Genomic DNA, 13,376 nt, shown 5'->3' with positions numbered 1-13,376 from the left:
AGTGTTTGAGACGTACAGATTATATTCTTTTGGAAGGTTGCATTAGAAATGCTGTAGCAGCATACACTTGTCTTGCACATGTAAGTTAGAAACACACACCAGAAATACTGAGCATATGGCACAAACTTTCACACACACACACACACACACACACACACACACACACACACACACACCCAGAGGCACACGACACTCCAAAATCTGAAAAACACATACACTATTTAACATTTTCCTTAATATTTAACATATCATATCATACTTTAGACACTATGAGAAACTAAAATGTATAAAAGTTAAGGGTAGTCGCTAAAGCTACTGTGATGTGTAAACTTGGTTAGGCTGTAGTGCCTAAATTACTTAGTCAAACACCAGTCTAGATGCTGTTATAAAAGTAATTTTTGGATGTGATCAACATTTACAATCAGTAGACTTTGAATAAAGCAGAGTACCCTCCATAATGTGGGTAGGCCTCATGTCATTAATTAAAGGCTTTAAGAGCAAAGTCTAAGGTTTCCTGACGAAAAAGCAAGTCTGCCTCAATACTGCAACATGGAAACATTGCCTGAGTTTCCCACCTGTTGGCCTACATTGCAGATTTGGGACTCAAGACCACAACATCAACTCTTACTTGAGTTTCTAGCCTGCTGGCCTCCCCTCTGGATTTGACTTTCTAGCCCCCACAATTGTGTAAGTCAGTTTCTTAAAATCTCTCTATCTGTAGATGGATGGATGGATGGCTAGCTAGCTATATCTCCTATTGGCTCCATTCCTCGGGAGAACCTTTCAATAATATACCTATTATTGCCCAAACAGCTTTCAAATAAGACAATACCTTGATTAATTCTGACATAATTTGATAGTCTCATTTTGGCCACCTATCACTTGCTTTATTTAAATTGAGCCAAAATTTAAGTTTTATTAGTCAAATTTGATAATGAAAACTTTAAAAGCTCAACGGGGCACCTGGGTGGCTCAGTCGGTTAAGCGTCTGACTTCAGCTCAGGTCATGCTCTTATGGTTTGTGAGTTCGAGCCCCGCGTTGGGCACTGTGCTGACAGCTCAGAGCCTGGAGCCTGCTTCCGATTCTGTGTCTCCTTCTCTCTCTGCCCCTCCCCCACTTGTGCTCTGTTTCTCTCTATCAAAAATAAATAAATGTAAAAAAAAATTTAAAATAAAAAAAAACTTACTCTTTCTACCAGTATTGCTTGCTCTTTCCTGTGTTTCTTTCTCCACCTTAAACCAGCCCCCAACAACTTTCTTACTCAGCCCATGAATCATCCCTAACACACACTTCATTTTTCTAAAATACGAGATCAATGAAGAGCTCTATAGACACTTTGTTGTAGTTTGGGTGTTTATTTGCTTTTTTGGTTCAAATCTCTTTTCAGTGACTATCACTACTGTGTTTCTAATCTCCCTGGTGACTATTTTCTATCAATTTATGTTTAGCCAACAGTTCAAGTAATGTGTGTTGAGTTACTAGCAGAAATAAGCTCAAAAACTCTAGATCAATTACCATAGGCTCTCATAAGAAGACTTGCTTTGCCTGCCTTAAAACAAAACCCTTTACTAGGGTTTAAGACAAAGTTGTGTCTTCATTTTCTTCTTTAGATTCAGGGTAACTAATTTGACCAAAACTCTAAAAAGAATTGGAAATAGTTAATTACAGCAATGCAGTCCATGATCGAGAGGACTGAGTTCCTTTCTAAGTTGATAAAATACTTCAAAATGCATAATTATATAGGACTTTTTTCAAAGCAAAGATACGAAGTTCAAAATAACAAAACTACTCCTCTGCTGTTGCTTAAGAGGGATTTACCCACTAGGCAATTTATAACTCAGATTATGTTCTTAAACAAATGTTACCCAAATAAACCTTCCTTGAAATCAATGGTACTGGTGTTCAAACATTTCCCTTTATATGGATTTAAATGTGTCCTCTATCATCTGACTGAACCAACTAAAGCCATTTCTCTTAAAGACATCAACAGCTCAAGGGGGAAAAAAAAGTTTTCTCTCCAGGGCTGGGGGAGGACTTTTGCTTTGCACTTTAAAATGTTTGCTCTGTTCCAAGAAGATATTAGGATCAGTTGACTGACAACAGGAAAAATTTTCCTGGCAGAGAAGGAAGCCAGAGGAGATTCATATGCAGACAAAATTTTAACTATCAGGCTGTTTGTATCCCCATGTCTATTCTAATATGCCAAGCTGGGATAAATCAAATGGGCTCTAAAAATGGTAGATAAAAATGTGATTTCGCAATAATTCTGGAGTTTTGCAGAATATCCATCTTGAGCATTTCTTTTTTTCCAAGGAGTTATTTATTACTGGGTGAAGCTATACAGCTATTTCAATATATGTACTACTCTAAGAAAAAAAAAATCCTTGAAAACTTTACATTTTAAAGAGTGTTATAAAGATATGATGGTTTTGTTGAAGGGCTAGTGTGAGTTTAAACAGACTGGGGCCCAGGCAGAGATGCCTGAAATCTGAAGGGAGGAGGGAAGCCGGGTCAGATGATATAGTGTAGTTGGATGTGTCCACCTTCCTGCTGGCCATCCCTCCTCAGGGGAGGCCTGGACAGAAGGGTCCTGCTTCAGGGTATGTGCTACGTGTGTACACAACCTGTCTTTATTAGGAGACCCCAGGACTGGCAATCTCTTATTGATGTGGGAATTGGATTCATGGCATAAAATCAAAGAGGACTAAGAACACATGAAAGCGATGTTGGGTAAATTCATGAAGCAAACACTTTAGAGACCTCAGGATGGACTTTTCTAGTCAGCGTTTCATAGCAACTTTATAATCATTCACTTTTTCTTGGTTTCTCAAAGAAAATGTGGTCCTTGTAAGGATTAGAAGAGTAACAGTTTAATCCAGGCCATAATTTATACTCTTTAGAGTATCAATCTATATAAAATTCTATAAAAATAGGATTTTTAAATCCCTCAAGGAGTAGAAGAAGTTCTACTTTCTGAGGGGCGCCTGGGTGGCTCAGTCCTTTAAGCGTCCGACTTCAGCTCAGGTCACGATCTCGCGGTCCGTGAGTTCGAGCCCCGCGTCGGGCTCTGGGCTGATGGCTCAGAGCCTGGAGCCTGCTTCCCATTCTGTGTCTCCCTCTCTCTCTGCCCCTCCCCTGTTCATGCTCTGTCTCTCTCTGTCTCAAAAATAAATAAACGTTAAAAAAAATTTTTGAAAAGAAATTCTACTTTCTGAGATTAAGGGGAACAAACAACAGATAGACCTGTTTACCCTCTCTTTTATTGCCTTCAGGGATTTCAGCTGCCCCCTGGCATGAGACCTCCAAATTGGGTCTTCTAGCCTAACTCTCCTCCCTTTGTTGGTATGAGCCTTGGGCTGTTTTTCTTACTGTGACATTTCATAGGGCTTATAAATGAAAATTCAAAATGAGGGCACCCAGGGTTGATTCATGGCCTGCTAGACCTATCTGCATTCAACTTTAAATGAACTAAGACTTAAAATATACCTGGTCTAAATATACATCTCATCACAGGAATGCTAGGAGAAGGTGATTAAGTCTTACCCTCATTCATTTCTGAAGAAGGCACATTGAGAACCATTGAAGAAATAATGTAACTTAAATTTGATATAAACTGGACCAAACAGCTAAACAAAAGGCAACAATAATAAAAAAAACAACGTAAAAAAGAAAGGCCCCCCAACACAGATAATTCTAAGACTTAATTTAGTTGGAAATTATGTACTGTAAACAGCATATATGATTCTATTCAAAAAGTGTAAACTACTCAAAAAGACTGAAATTTATTTTATTAATGCTAAGTTTATAAAGCTGTTAACTTCCTAATGATGTTTCAGGTTAGAAGTTGCCTTCAAGGGGCATCTGGGTGGCTCAGTCTGTTGAGCATCCAACTTTGGCTCAGATCATCATCTCACACTGGTCTGTGAGTTCAAGCCTCAGGCCAGGCTCCCTGCTGTCAGTGCAGAGCCAGCTAAGATCCTATGTTGCGCTTTCTCTGCCCCTCCCTTGCTTGCACTCTCAAAAATAAATAAAATATTAAGAAAAAAGAAGTTGCCTTAGAGTTCTTTAATTTTTTAATTTTAATTTTAAAATATTAATTTAATTATTCTTTATTCTAGGGGCCATTCCTCAAAAACCCTAACTTTCTATCACTTCCTAAATGCATAGTATTTATCAAAAAGCTATTTTTGGTTGGATATCTCTTTCATATACCCTGGGAATTAGACTCTTCTTCTCTGTCTCCTTTCTCTCAAAAATCCAACTCAGTTTATTTCAAAGCAATGCCAATAAATAGGAATTTTTCGCAATTGTTAATCTGGGCTAACTGAACCATACTGGTAAACCAAGAACTTTAGGAATTGAGTTATCAGCCTACTTGGAACCTGACAAATGTTAACATAAATAAAACAAAAACACTGAGAAAAGGTTTTTCTATAATGAAACTATATTGTGCTCAGTGAATTTTTGTCCTTTCTTTTTTCTTGGTAAGAACTTTGAATTTTAAGGATTGTGAGGCAAAGACTTTTGTTGAGATCTAATTATAGGGAAATAACCCTAACCTTATGGTTAATGTTACCTTAATCTTCTTTCTTCTCTAGTGTATTCATTAAAATAATTATTATTCTGTTTTCTTACAATATGTTCTTTCTGCAATATCAGAAATTTATAATAAAGATGTGAAAGGACCCAGGTTCACACCCAGAGAGTTGTGACACCGAGGCTTTTCTTTCCGGGAAGCAACTTGATTTGTGCTGGCACTGGCTCAGTGGGTTTGTACCCAAAAAACTGAGTCCCCAGCACAGTGAGGTGTAGCCTTTTATAAATTTCCGACTTCTCTATCTCCCATACATGGTAATACAGACATATGGTCTGATTGGGCGGTCTCATGTGACAGGGTCGTGAGGGATATCCCATTCACACACACAACCAGGTTGCCTTCCCTTATCTTGAGGTTTTTTTTTTTCTCACCACATTCCTTAGGGAGGGGACTCTACCACAGAGAAAACCCAAATCATCGTAAACCTAAACCTACGTTTATGTAGAGATAACTTCTTTTAACATTTTGGTAAATTTCCTTTCAGGTGGCTCAGACGTTCAAGCCACCAACTCTTGATTTCAGCTTGGGTCATGATCTCACAGTTCGTGAGTGTGAGCCCTGCATCAGGCTCTGTGCTGATAGCATGGAGCCTGCTTGGGATTTTCTCTCCTTCCTTCTCTCTCTGCCCCTCCCTTGCTCACATTCTCTCTCCCTCCCTCTCTCTCTCTCTCTCTCAAAATAAATAAATAAACTTAAAAAAAAACCTATAAAAAATAAATTTCCTTTCAGCCTTTTGTGTACACACACATGCATTTCCTGGTGACCAATTTTAGATTTCATAGCAAGGACGTGCTATGTTTTGTATGTTTGGCGTTCACAGTGAGTTTAGTTTTTGCTTTCCTGGTGTCCTTTAACTAAAGTTCCTTTATATGTAAATCATACTGGCCTGAAATCAGGAATACCAGCAATTGGCATCTACTGTCCATTAGAGTAGTTAGAAGGTGAACATACTTTTTGGGAGCTCTTTCCATGTTCTCTAAGCTGGTGGCCTCCTGAGAAGTTCAGAAAGCCCTTGCTCAGAAATACACATTCCCTGTTCTTGTCTGCATGTGGCAGATCCCTTCGGTTTGTCAAAATTCTTCTGCCGTTTCTCCCTTTGCTGCAATGTAGGCCTGAATACTTAATGAACAATGATTGACTTCACTGGAACTCACAGGGATGAAAATATTTCCAAGTTCTAAAGTAGTGACCCTAGCCAGCAGTCAAAGAATAATTTTTTTTATGCCTCATGAAAAGGATGGCTGGAGATATTTCTGTCTATATATCCATTTAGCTATCTTGAGGCACAAAAACACTTCACCTGAATACCTTCATTTTAAAAATAAGGAATGATAATAAAGTAAATAGCATAATGAAACATTTAAATCCCCTTTGCAACAGTATTTGTGTAATATTTAATTGATGTGTAACTAAATAAAAACAAATTAAAAAAACCCCAAACACTGAAAGGCAAACACCATAATGTATATAAAATTTAGATGAATGTACTGGGCTTATAGTGTTTCTGTATGTAACTACGAGCATGCATGTAAACACACACGTGTACCCACATGCCTGAGTACTCATTCAAAGTTTTACTCATTGAATATATATTACTTTTGTGGTAGACAAAACAAAGAAGACTCATGAGAAATAATTTTACAAGTTTCCACTGCAATCATCTTCCATTTATAGTTCTTAAAAAATATATTTGACCACGGGATGTTTTAGAAACTGTGGTATCAAAACCCAAGACGGTCAAGACTATCTATTTGCTTAGATGTTATAGATGCCTCATGTCTATTCCAATATTTTCTTTTCTCACGTCTAATTTCTCCTTATTTTCTTCTTGAACAGGCTCACATTTATATCTTTAAGCATTATCTTTTCTTTTGGATGTTATGGGGAGTGGGAGAAGAAAACATACTTTGTTTTTACTTATGGGTTACTTTAGTGTGATCTCATACAGTGCTTTGTACCATTCTTTGCCTTCTATATCTTCCGTCTCTTCTCTGCCCAACCCCTTCCCTTTCTTTCCTAGAATAATCACACTGATCTGCCATATTCCAGAACTACCACTAGCCGTGCTGCTGAAGGTGGGCTTGAAAGACTTTACGGTGTTTGTCTTCATAGTGTCTTAACACTGCTTTGGTCTGCACATTAATAGTATATTAAGCCTCTACATTGGTTAGGTTCCTTTGTTTAAAATGGTATTCATTTGGTAAATGCCCACCATTAATTTACAACCCAACATGTCACCAAGTAACTGATCAGACTGTCCTGCCAATCTAGCATTAATATTAGTCTGCTCATAGATGTCTTGGGGGCAGTTGCAGCTAACTCTAGAAAAGTAAAAGTGTAGAAGATGCTCCTAATTTTTTTTTTTGGAGGAAACACAGGTTAATGTATATTACATATAGCAGTGCCACATTATTGCATAAATTAAGCTTTAAAGGGCTAAATAGATGTCATTATCATTGTCAAGCAAACATTTATATGGTACTTTCTATATGGCAAGAATTTGGTTTAAATTCTTGACATATATTAACCTGTTTCTTCCTCTAACAATACAGTGAATAGGTACAATATTATCCTTGTTTACCAGTTGAGAAAATGGAGGAGCAGGGAGGTTAGAGTACTTGTCAAAAGTCATGGAGCTCCTAGGGAGAAGAGCTGGCATTTCAAGCCAGGTAGCTTACTTCCAGAGGCTCTTAACCTTAATTATAGTATCAGTAAACATTTGATCATATTTGAAAAAATTTTCAGAGTATTATGTCATGTACAGGGAATGTTTAAGAAAAAGGTATGAGGAACCCCTGGGTGACTCAACTGGTTAAACATGTGACTCTTGGTTTTGGCTTGGGTCATGATCTCATGGTTCATGGGATGAAGCCCTGAGTCAGGCTCTGGCAGACACGTGGGAACCTGATTGGGAGTCTCTGTCTCTTCCTCCCTCTCGGGCCCACCCCCTCCCCCCTGCAAAATAAATACACATTAAAAAAGAAAAAGGTGCGAGACAGTTTGTGCCCTTACAGGTCTTCAATCTAGTTAGAAAGACAGGGTAAACAATATAAAACTTCAGAGAATACCAGGAAACAGAAGCTGTGATAAAGGAGCCATTCAGAAGAGCTCTCTAGGGTTGTGAAGGTGGCCAGGTCACTAAAGGCAGGGGAAATCTGCAAAGACCTCATATTTATGGAGTTCTGAGACATTTGGACCAAGATCAAGATGGTTTTTCTGCTCCTTATTGAAAGTTATCCAAAATATGAATAGCTTAAAAATGCATCTGAAAATCCCTAAGACAGATGGTCTGAAAGTAACTGGAATCATCTGTAGATAGAGCGAGAACTTGATTAAACCCCAGCAGGTGAGTGGGAATTACAAACACAAAACAAAGGAATTTAAAACACCATTATTGTAGCATTAATATAGAAGAATTAGAGTGATCAGATAATTCAGAAGATGCTTGTCTTGATGCCTTTAAAAGTGGGACATGCACTGCCTTGGGCTCCGAACAATTAGTCCTGCGTGTCACAGAAGCTTGGGAGTGACAAGACCCTTTGACAGCTCTGAACGATGAACCCATACCCAGGAGAACAGCAATCTAGAAACTAACTTGATTTGATACTTCTTTTTGTTCAAAGCAACAAACATTTCAGTGATCTATAGTACTCCAGGGTTGTATTTATCTACTCTTACTGTAATGCAATTGTTTCAGAAGAAATAATGGGTGAGTTAAATAACAAGGCCACTGGTATCTCGGGATAAATAAGAGTATAGGAAAATTTAAATTGTTAAAAATCCTCTGTATCTATTCCTGCCGTTTCTTTTAAGTTCACAGTAAGATTATACTTTCTTCCACTTATCTGACTTGCTATTAAACTGTACTGTGGTTTGGCTTCCCATTATAGTTCATGATAACTTATTCTAAACATTCCATATTTTCAATGAACATTGTGTATCAGTTTCTTAATATTAATGTCTTTTGTAGAATGTGTTTAATTCACGTATAGATTGAATATATACACTCTCTCAATATATCTAATAATCCATTATTACTACTTCCTCTCCAGTATTTCTACCATCTATCCAGTTATTTAAAATTAGAAACTTGGGAGTCATACTTAATTTCTTCCTCTCCCTTCCCACTTCATAGCTAGTCAACATGTGTTCTTGATTATATCTCTTAAATATCTTATAAATGGGTCCAATTCATAAAGGCTAATTATGTCTATGGACCCAGAGGCATAGATTGTCCTGCTGAGACTAGAACCTGGGTCTTCTAATTCCTGGTTCAGCCATCTCTCTGACCTATGTGATGGTTTTAGAGAAAGGGCTTTGTTTTATTTATTTATTTATTTATTTATTTAATAAATGTATGAAATTTATTGTCAAGTTGGTTTCCATACAACACCCAGTGCTCATCCCAAAAGATGCCCTCTTCAATACCCATCACCTACCCTCCCCTCTCCTCCCACTCCCCATCAACTCTCAGTTTGTTCTCAGTTTTTAAGAGTCTCTTATGCTTTGGCTCTTTCCTACTCTAACCTCTTTTTTTTTCCTTCCCATCCCCCATGGGTTTCTGTTAAGTTTCTCAGGATCCACATAAGAGTGAAACCATATGGTATCTGTCTTTCTCTGTATGGCTTATTTCACTTAGCATCACACTCTCCAGTTCCATCCACGTTGCTACAAAAGGCCATATTTCATTCTTTTTCATTGCCACATAGTATTCCATTGTGTATATAAACCACAATTTCTTTATCCATTCATTAGTTGATGGACATTTAGGCTTTTTCCACAATTTGGCTATTGTTGAGAGTGCTGCTATAAACATTGGGGTACAAGTGCCCCTGTGCATCAGTACTCCTGTATCCCTTGGGTAAATTCCTAGCAGTGCTACTGCTGGGTCATAGGGTAGATCTATTTTTAATTTTTTGAGGAAACCCCACACTGTTTTCCAGAGTGGCTGCACCAGTTTGCATTCCCACCAACAGTGCAGGAGGGTTCCCGTTCCTCCATGTCCTCTCCAGCATCTATAGTCTCCTGATTTGTTCATTTTGGCCACTCTGGCGTGAAGTGATATCTGAGTATGGTTTTGATTTGTATTTCCCTGATGAGGAGCGATGTTGAGCATCTTTTCATGTGCCTGTTGGCCATCTGGATGTCTCCTTTAGAGAAGTGTCTATTCATGTTTTCTGCCCATTTCTTCACTGGATTATTTGTTTTTTGGGTGTGGAGTTTGGTGAGCTCTTTATAGATTTTGGATACTAGCCGAAAGGGCTTTGTTTTAATTCTAATCTGTCTCAACAAAATATTAATATATATTAATATAATAAAATATCATAAACACAAGTTCCTCATACTCATTCGAAAAAAACACATAGCTAGTATTTGAATACATAAAAGACTGTTACTATTACCTATGATACCTAGCTCTGAATTTGTCATTTTTATGCTTTACTGAAGGTCTTCTTGCTGAAAGTTCACCATGTTTCCCTCTTTTTATTCCTGTCTCAATAGAAACCTTGGCCTTCCTTCTGTTCAGGTGGATTTCTCCACCTGTGCTATGGATCTTAATTGCTTTTGCCTTCTCAGGAGTCTTGCTTCAAGAATCTTACCATCTCGGGGCATCTGGGTAGCTCAGTCAGTTAAGCCTCCAGCTCTTGGTTTTGGCTCAGGTCATGATCCAACAGTTTGTGAGTTCAAGCCCCGTGTTGGGTTCTGCACTGACAGTGCAGAGCCTGCTTGGGATTTCTCTCTCACTCTCTCTCTGCCCCTCCCCGGCCTGCTCTCTTTCTCAAAAAAAAATTGAATAAACATAAAAAAAAAATCTTACCATCTCCAGATGCCTCACTGGCTCAGTTGGTAGAGCATGCGACTCTTGATCTTGGGGTTGTGAGTTCAAGCCCCACACCGTGCGTACAGCTTACTTAAAAAAATAATAAAATAAACAACAATTAAAAAAAGATCTTACCCTTTCTCTCCAGTATGTAATATTCCCCCACTCCACTTGCTCATTCCCATCAGCCTATAAATATCCTTAGGTGTCTTCTACTTTAAGAAGCAAAACAAAGCAAACAAACAAAAACAAAACCAACAAAAAAACTAAACTAAGAAAATTTCCTTGCCCTTCCTCCCTTTCTAAACACCAGTAAGTATCTCATCTTTACTCAAGTTATTTGCAGAAAAGACCAGTGCATGGGCTGTCTTTACTGCCTGACCACCTTGCACTTCTCAACCCATTCCAGCTTTTGCCCTTCTGTCACCATGATTACCATCACCATCACCGTTGTTTTGACAAAGCGAATGAATATGTTTCCATGATTTAGCTTGGCCTTTTGTGGAATTTGACATAGTTGACCATTCATTTATTTGTTGAATAGTTATTCAGTTCTTTCTATGGGCCAAACATTGTTCTAGGTGCAAAGGAGACACAATGGTGGGGAAAATGTAAAGAAATGGATTTCAGTGACACTATAGTTTCCTGGTTTTCTTTCTATATGTTTGGTCTTTTCCCCCTTTCCCTTTGTAGGCTTTTATGCTTACCCTTACAATACTGTTTTAACACATAATAAATGTAACACAAATAAATACATAGGTATTATGTAGTCTTACTGGTGGCCTCACTCATATGAGTGAATATGCACATTTACATGTGCAATGAATAGACAAGCTTTACCCAGATCAACTTCCAGGAAGGGCTGAAGACCCAGCTGTGGTGAGTATAGTCATATTAGAGCTTCCAACTGCCCATTCTGCAGATTCAGCCTGAACTGCGTTGCCTTGCCAAGGTCTTGCATTTTTTTTAGGACAAAATCTAATGGTTGAGTGGGGGTGAGTATAAAGACCTGTCTGTTCTGGCCTGAGACAATAAGTTGTGCAAGATGAAACCAGAAACCTTGACCCATGAGAAAGCAGGGACACCATCAAAGACCCTGATGCCAAGCTAAAAGATTTTAGTGGCCAAAATATGGGGCAAGTTGAGTATCAATAAGAATACTCATGGCAATGACTAAAACACATCAAATCAAAAATCCATGCATTCATAGAAATACTGAAGGAAAGCCACAAAATCTTATTGATTTTCTTTGGAGAATTCTGGGAAACTAACTTATTCTCAAAAATAGTACATGGAGCATTTAACCTGCCTTATCAGTATACGCTAGACCTCAGTATAACCAAATAGTTGATGAAGAGAAATTTCTCCTTGTAGATGTACTCCATCTAATAACAAATAGAATTAATCATTGGTATATAAGTTATAAAATTATAATATCATTGTTTTGTTAATCCTTTACAGAATAATGGATCTAGGCAAAGATTGTGCAGAACAAATATCTATAGACTGAGCTCACTCATAAATATTACTATAAAAAATAATAAAATATTAGCAAACAGAATCTAACTGTTATAGAATCATGCATGTCTATGGAAAATTTATGCCAGAAATGTAAGAATGGTTCAATATTAGGAATATAGGTTATATTATCAGAAAATACATTAGTGTTATTCATCATATTATAAACTAATGTGAAAAATAATGATCCTCTCCACAGACTCTGAAAAGACAGTTGACAAAGTTAAACACCTATTCTTTTAAAAACACTTAATACAGGGGTGCCTGCACGGCTCAGTCCATTGAGCATCCACCTTCAGCTCAGGTCATGACTCATGGTTCGTGGGCCCGAGCCCCATGTTTGGCTTTGTGCTGACAGCGTGGAACCTGCTTGGGATTCTCTGTCTCCCTGTCTGTCTCTGCCCCTTCCACGCTCATGCTCTCTCTCTCTCAAAAATAAACATTAAAAAAACACTTAATACAAAAGAAATCAATAGACGCTTGATTAACTTAATAACATAAATACATCTTAGCCCAAGTCTAACGTCTAACTTACTGGGGAAATCTGGAGATATTTCCTAAAGTCGGATGCAAGACAAAGATGCCAACTATCATACTCAATGACCTGGGATATTAAGCAACACAATTACATAAAAGAAAGTGATCATATAAAATTATTGTTATTATATATTATGTAAGAAGTTACCTAATTGAATTGTATAACAGAAAGGCATAGGATTGTATAAGATGTAGGCATAAAAATTTTATGGAGAATGCAGAGCTATATTATTTACAGATGGTGTGATTATATGCCTGGAAAACCTGAGAAATTCAGCTGAAAAGCTACAATATACAATAAGATAGTTTAGGAAGATGGCTGATGTCAAATTACTTCGCCAAAAAAGAAAAACAGTATTCATGTATATAGATACCCAGTTAGAAGATATAATTGAAGAAAAGACTTATTAAAATCAAAACAAAAACATAAAATATTTAGGAATAAACTCAATAGGAAAAATGTGAGACCCATGTGAGGAAATATTCCTGCTACACAGAAAAGTACACTTGGAACAAATGTAAAGATAAACGTGTGCTCAGGAAAGTTCAAGAACAGATAGTTGTTTGTAATTTTAATAACATATTCAACCCTAAAAAATATCACCAGGTTTTGTTGTTCTTTCCCACTCCCCCAAATTATAAACCTAAGTCTAAAGTTCACTTAGGAGAATAAATAAGCAAGAATCACCAAAGGAGATCAGTGAGGGGGAGATAGTGAAACAAACTTTAAAGCTTTAAGACGTGTGTCATTCTGGCATATGAAAGAGACTCAAAATACCTACACAGAAATTTAGTATGCGATCAAAATGACATCTCAAATCAATGGGAGAGGCTTAATAAATGTAATTATTAATTATATTAATTACTTAATTCAAGAATAAATGATAGTAAGACTTAATAAG

General features: G+C 37.4%; 1 protein-coding gene across 3 annotated transcripts in view; it reads right to left on the bottom strand.

Annotated features, from left to right (window-relative positions):
• The window catches only part of DPH6 (diphthamine biosynthesis 6), a 439,826-nt gene that overhangs the window by 74,889 nt on the left and 351,561 nt on the right, over nucleotides 1-13,376 (bottom strand). For all 3 annotated transcript variants that reach the window (XR_008417119.1, XR_008417120.1, XR_008417121.1), the window contains one exon: nucleotides 10,417-10,509. The gene's annotated coding sequence lies outside the window, so the exon portion shown is untranslated. The remainder of the gene's footprint in view (nucleotides 1-10,416; nucleotides 10,510-13,376) is intronic.

This window comes from Panthera pardus, unplaced genomic scaffold, assembly GCF_024362965.1.
Source record: "Panthera pardus isolate Hobbes unplaced genomic scaffold, ASM2436296v1 HiC_scaffold_24, whole genome shotgun sequence".
Lineage (NCBI taxonomy): Eukaryota > Metazoa > Chordata > Mammalia > Carnivora > Felidae > Panthera > Panthera pardus.
Note: the sequence above shows the minus strand (reverse complement) of the source record. Positions and strands in the feature narration are given on the sequence as shown.